Source organism: Fistularia commersonii, chromosome 31 (assembly GCF_037954325.1).
Source record: "Fistularia commersonii isolate RoL2024-O1a breed Wild chromosome 31, RoL_Fcom_v1.0, whole genome shotgun sequence".
Classification (NCBI taxonomy): domain Eukaryota; kingdom Metazoa; phylum Chordata; class Actinopteri; order Syngnathiformes; family Fistulariidae; genus Fistularia; species Fistularia commersonii.
In genome coordinates this window covers 4,726,776-4,733,372 of record NC_141314.1, presented here as the reverse complement: position 1 = coordinate 4,733,372, position 6,597 = coordinate 4,726,776, and positions in this window count along the sequence as shown.

The following is a 6,597-nucleotide window of genomic DNA, read 5'->3' as shown; positions in this document are numbered from 1 at the left end:
GGCGCGCAGAACTCTCAACCGAAACGTTCTTGTGCAAGGACTTCAGTTTGGAAATGTGGAGACATGCGGCGGCAGCGACAGCCTCCTTCAGACAGACCCATTCTAAAAGTCTTTCGGTTTCTTTCCCGCGAAAACACAACTTGATAAAAGCGGGCCTTTATTTCCGCAGCCGCACATTGAGCTATCAGAAAGAGAAATCAACATTTTTAACATTTACGTTTTGTGTGTTTTGTTGCCCTCCTTTTTCCTGGCCCTCACACGAACATCTAGACCCTGCGCTTGTCAAAGGTGTTTCCATTCAGTCGCCGCGATTCGTCCAGTCCCAGGCGGCGTCGACCGCCGTGCCCCCATCAGATAAAATTGCCAAGAAAGAGCTGCCGATAGCGGCGCAGCCTCCCCCCCCCCTTCCCCCTTCCTCCCCCCAGCCGTGTTCCCTTTCTCTGCCTGTGAATCCTCGGCTTTGTGAGCGCGTCACCGTCGCTGTCAGGTGACAGCCTCCCGGTCACCGCCGCTTGTCAGCCGACACGAGCGGCGCCGGGGAGGGCAAAGGTGCGCGGTGTCCTCCGAGGCGGAGATGCAGAGGAGTGTGGGAGTATTAACCCCCCTGCCACAGAGCATCTCCGCTTCACCCCCTCCGACGAGGTGGCAGCTTTGACCTCGCTGGAGAAAATTAAGAAATAAAAGCAGCTGCAGGGCCAAATGGCGTATATACGGCGCCAGAAAGGGAAACTTTGGCTTTTATAAGGGGGGATAAAAAAAGATGACAGAACCTGCAAAAATATTATTTTTAATAATCTGGATACAATAAGATTGTCGTCTCCCCCCTCCTCCCCCCGGGCGTATTTAAGAATTTGCATTGCTAAAAAGGGAGCTGTAATGCTCATTTTCAAGCACGGTATTTTTTTTTCTGGCGCCGGAGTCGCTTTGCACGTTCAGGAATAAAACATTTATCTTATTACAGGAGAGCATTAATTAAATCATTTTGCTAAAACATAATTTTCTTTAATCAAGTGTGTCTTTTAATGGGATGAGAAAAAAATGTCACCTTCATCAGCAGATTCTTTTTTTCACATTGCACCGCAGCATTTTATTTTGTTTTACACACACACACAACACACACACACACACACACACACACACACACACACACACACACACACACAAAACAGAATCTGTTCTAGGCCGTTTAAAAATGCCAACTTTTCTTCCACGGTATGAAGCCAAATGGATCATGGAGATGGGTTCAGTTTCCCTGTTGTGTGGGTCGCTACGGTGACACCCTGAGGATGTTTTAATTGTTAGTTTGTTTTTCTTTCTTGTCTTCTTCATATTCGTCTCGAAGGAATTAGTGGCAAGAGGAAAAGCAGAACGCGTCTCCTGAGCGATTCTCCAGGTGATGTACGGAGGCCTGGATTGGCCAAATGGCTCATACTGTAATATGATAGTTGAAACACAGGCTGGTGACAAAAGGCCACTGTATCAGGTATGTGAAGCAGGAGGACGTTTGTCAGGAATATTCACTTAGTGCGGTCATCCATTCATTCATTGTCTGTACAATTTATCCTGCTCTCAAGGGGGGCTATCACAGCTGTCAATGGGCAAGAGGCAGGGTTCGTCCTGAAGCGGTTGCCAGTTTATCACAGGGCCACATATTCCGTAATTTTCGGACGATAAGTTGCGACTTTTTTCACTTAAACAACAATGCGGCTAAAAAAATGGATTTTTTTCAGGAGGGAGGGAGGCTAAAACATTTATATTTGTCACATTGGACCGATGAAATGACCGGAAATTCAGGGTCCGTTCAACTCCCGACACCGAAGAAGACAACTTTGATGGTTTTAGTGTGCAGGAGGAAGCCCAAGATAATGATCGGCTAGTCGGTGCGGCTTATATTGAGGTGTGCTCAATAGTCCGGAAATTACAGTAGATGACACACAGCCATTCACTCATTCATTCATATCATAGGAAGACATGCAACCATTCACCATTCAGAATGTTATACAGAGACATGCAACCACGCATTCATTCCCATTATAGACATATAACCGTTCACACATTCATCCACACTTCTGGGCAAATTAGGGTCTTCAATGATCCATCTGCATGTTTTTGGACTCTAGAAGGAAACTGGGAAACCCAGAGGAACTCTTTAGAACCAGGGAGAACATGGAGACTCCGCAGAGGAAGGCCTCCACTCGGAATAGAACCGCGGACCTTCTCGCTGTGAGACGGAAGCGCGAACCAGCCCTTCCACCGCAATTAATACAAGTTCCTACGTTTATGTCCACCTCGATTTCCTCTCTCTCAGGTGAGAGGCAGGGGTGGGGGCGACTCCGGCTCCTCCTCGCAAAGGAGATTACAATAGCGCGTTGTAATTATCTGAAGGAAACCCCGGCGAGCAGTGCTCCCCTGCTGCGCTGAAGCTCCGGCCTGCCTTTGGACGTTCAAAGGCTGGATCTTTCAGGAGGGGTCAAGTTTAGAATGGTGCGTCTAAACCCTCGATCAGACGGCAAGCCTTCGCAGCAGGCCATGTGATCAAGAACCCCGGGCTTAAAAGATTGTTGTGCATCGATTGCAGCGATGGGCGGCTCAGATCTCTAGCTTGGAAGCGGTTCAGCACCAGGATGCCCGGTGGTGGAGATGGTGGTTCTTCACACCCGATACTGAAAGCTTTTTTTTTTTTTTTTTTGTTTGGAAGACATTAACCAATTATGTAATGTGCAGCAGATTTTTGAAGCGAGGAATAATCCAAAAAAGAAAATCATTCAAGCCAACCGACAGTCGTCTCTATCGAACCCTGGCTTCCTCACGTTGGCTAGCGCCGCTACCCCGACACGTGTTTTTCAAAATTAGAGACTGCGGCGGCGTGGGAGAAAAAAAAAAAAAAAAAAAAATTGCAGCGACACCAGCAGAGTTCACAGAGAAGCGGATCAGAACTCTTTAAATGTGGGTCATGAGCAGATCAGTCGTCCCTGCAGACAACACAAACCGCTAAGACCCAAACAGTCCCTCTGAAGTGTGACAGGAAGTTTCAGATGTGGGGGAGGGGTGGAGGCAGTAGCATCATCCTTGCGCGGCAAGATGCGCCGAACAGGAAGTCAGGTAGAAGAGTCTCCAGGTTGTCCCACGGGTTCTCTCTCTTCTCCTCCCACAGTCCGCGAGCAGCCAGTCGGTTTGTGCAAGCCTTTCCATGTTCTGCAGGAGTGAACAATATCCGCGTGATTCATAGCTGACCTGTCCGTTTAAATCCGCCTTTCGGCTCCACGACAACTAGGTCCGGCCTTGGCAACGATCCGACAGCTCCGGGCGAGCGGTGGAGACAAGGGACGAGGGATTAACAGGAACGGCCGATGTCTTAGCATTAGCATGAAGTTAGCTCAGCTAAGCCGGATGACTGTTAGCGTGCCTCATCCAGTGGCAGGTAGCGTAGAGATGCTAATGTAGCAAGCATCCGGTTGCTGAATATCCCGGAGGTCGAGGTTTCATCTCCCTTTGAAGTTGATCCTGCCGAGAAAAGTGTCTGTAAGGCGTCACGACAAAATGTGTTTGGTTGCGGTTCCTTTGTTGTTTTCTAAAGTCATTCATTGTTCACGTGTAGCTACGTCAGCACTCTCCGTTGACTCCGTCAGCCGTGGTTTTTTTTTTTGTTTTTTTTTCGCTTCAAACTAGCCCAACTAAAAGTGTTGACATCTTTCGGTTTGTTGACTGAATCCAGCTCTTGTGCGCGCATGCGTTTGTGTGTGTGCGTGTGTGTGTGTGTTTGTGTGTGGTAGTGTGTGTGCGTGTGCGTTTTTTTTCTTCTATTATTCAGTTTGTTCCCTCCAGTCTCACCTGCTCCAATGCTGTCAGGAAGGAAATCAAACGCTGGTGCGATGGAGAAAAGAGGAAAAAAAAAAAATCCTGCGCCCGAACAAAGCAAAGCAGCTTCGAAGCCGCTTCTCTGTATTATTTTATTTTATTTTTCTCCGTTTTTTCGGATTCCTCCGTCAAATCCGGACTGTCGCACCGAGAGGCCTCCCATTCCTCCGGCTTCCCTGTCGACGCTCCTCTTCCTCCCGGATCCCAGTGGGTCACCGTGGAGAAGCTGCAACCAAAATATTTGAAAGCAGCGACTGCTGGAGGAGGCGAGTCCATGTGAGTGGGGCGTAAAGGGGGGAGCTGGACGGGGTGGACGGGGGAGAAGGATTTATTTGTCATGCTTTCATATTTTTCGCGAGGCGGGCTCCTCTGGGAGCGCCGCCGACGGCGCTGGACAGAGCTGCCCACACAACAAAAGAGGAGTCTTTTACGTTTCATCCATCCTGGCCGGGAGCTCTCGAGAGGATGGTGGTGGGAAGGGGGTTCGAGATGATCATCGATTGGCCGGGCTGATAAACACAAAGAGCCGCTGCTGCAGGAGGAAGCTCTGCTTGTCAATTACTGCCAGAAACTGCAGCTTCCAGTGGAGGCTCCTCAGAGTTGGTCCGAGCCCCCGGCCTCGACCCTGCGTGCACTTTCACTCGTTCATAGGGAAATGGCCGAGTGGAGTTTCTCTGCCATTTTCAGGTAACGGCGACACACTTGTTCAGGTTGTTAAGTTCAGGTCAGTCTTTGAAAGATGATCAGAACTTCTCTCTGATAGTCAATTTATTCTCACTCGCTGTTTTTGATCAAATTTTGCATTTACATTTTTCAATATCAATCAAACTGTTAATACAAAACAAATGGTTGTACCACAGTATCTATAGTAAATGTCATTGGTTTGCTCGTTTATTCATTAACTCTATGGCTTATCCTGTACGGGGGGGTGGAGCCTATTCAAAGCATGGAGCGGTTGCCAACCAATCACAAGGCCGCATATAGCGATGTCCAACCATCCACCCTCTCCGAGTTTCGGGTCTTCCTGCTGCAACGTGTCAAATTCCCTCTTCTTTATGTCTTCAAACTTGTTCTCTTTTGCTAATTTTGTTACTACTAGTCAATTTTTAAGTCCATAACCAGCTTACAGACTTATTCATTCAACAGTAATGCGCTTAACTTTTTTTTCCTTGTCCTGAAACTATCACCTTGAACTCTCTGAGAAGTTTATCAGTTGCGGAATATTTCAATTACTGTTTGCTGTTTATTGAAAAGCGTTTCCCCCGCTGATTCCCGGCTAGCGGCGGGCGGGGGTCCAGGTCACGTGCGGCTCCTCGGCGTGGGCCGATTTGGACGCCGCACATCAGAAAATATCCTGAAGGACGTCCAGACATTCATTATTCCGTCTCAGAGAGTCGTTTCACAGCTCAGGGATCATTTTAAAAGCCCCCCCCTCCTCGGCCACCCACCCGTCCCGGGGGAATACCCCCCCCCTCCCTCCCTACTGGCCTGCCGTCTCTCGCCCCTCTTCAGCGCCGATCACACGCTCGAAAATGGGGGCGGCTCGCCGGTTGGAGGGCTCCCCGGTGGATCGGCCAATTAGCCCTGGACCGCTGCCGCCCACCCCGTCCTAGCCGGTGGAGCGAGGCCGGCAGCGCGGAGAGCTTCCCCCAGAGTTCCCTCTTAAACGGGTGACCGCCAAAGACGGGTCGAGGAGAGGCGAGCGGGAGGATAATAGATGACCCTTTTGTCTGTTTCGCCGCTCAGGAGCTGGAATCAATTTCAGACCGCGTCGCCCCTGCGAGTCCCGCCCCGCCGAGGAGGACGGCAGATCATTCTCGGGGCCCCACGTTGCCACAGTAACACTTCAACTCGCCGCTACTTTGTCTGTTTTTCAACCCTGCCTGATTTTACCTAGTTTTTTGCATTTCCTTATTGTTATTTTTTCTCCATTCGCAACAATGATCCTGATTGTTGAGATCCTGACGATGTCTTTCTTATTTTTTTATGGACCCCCCCCCCACCTCATTTCTAGCTGCTTGTCATCATCAGCTGATTTTTTTTTTCTTTTACTCCTCCTTCCCGATCTTCTCGAAAAAGAGAAGATCTCTGTTCACCTTTGGTCAAAGCAAGTTTCCTTTCTCCTCGGTTCCAGATGATCTGCCAGTCCGGATCCGGTTCTCAACGCTGGCGAAATTCCTTTCTGAGATCGACTCCTGTCCACCACGCACGGCCCTTGTGCACGCGCCGACGTGTCACTATAATGAAGCCGGGGAGCGAGCCGCACAGCTGCTGTGAGCAAAGACAACGAGGTCGTCCACGCCGTCGTTCGTCATCCATGTTGGATTAATGGTTGCCAGGTTGTGTTTTGTTTTGTTTTTTTTTGAACTGCGGATGATCTCCTGGAAAAGTCACCCAGTTGAAGGGCAGCTCTCAGTCAGGGTTTTTTTTTTTTTTTAAATAAACCCGCTTTTATTTACAAGCCGGGGCCGTTTCCATGCACTTTGACTCATGAGCCAAGTTCGTGTTCGTTCCCGCTTATTTTTATGCTCATTTGTACCAAGTTTTCAGGAAGCTAAAGCCAAAACTTTTTGGCCAGTTGTTTTCTTTAGAGCTGCATTCCTGCTGTGTTTAAAATCGTTACATTTTTTTTTAATTGAAAGGTCGCTTCCTGTCTCGCCTCATGCCAGTTTCAAGACGTTTCTCTGTGCCCTCGCACGTCTCTGTGGTTTCCCTCACTGACCTCGAGGGTCGACGCTT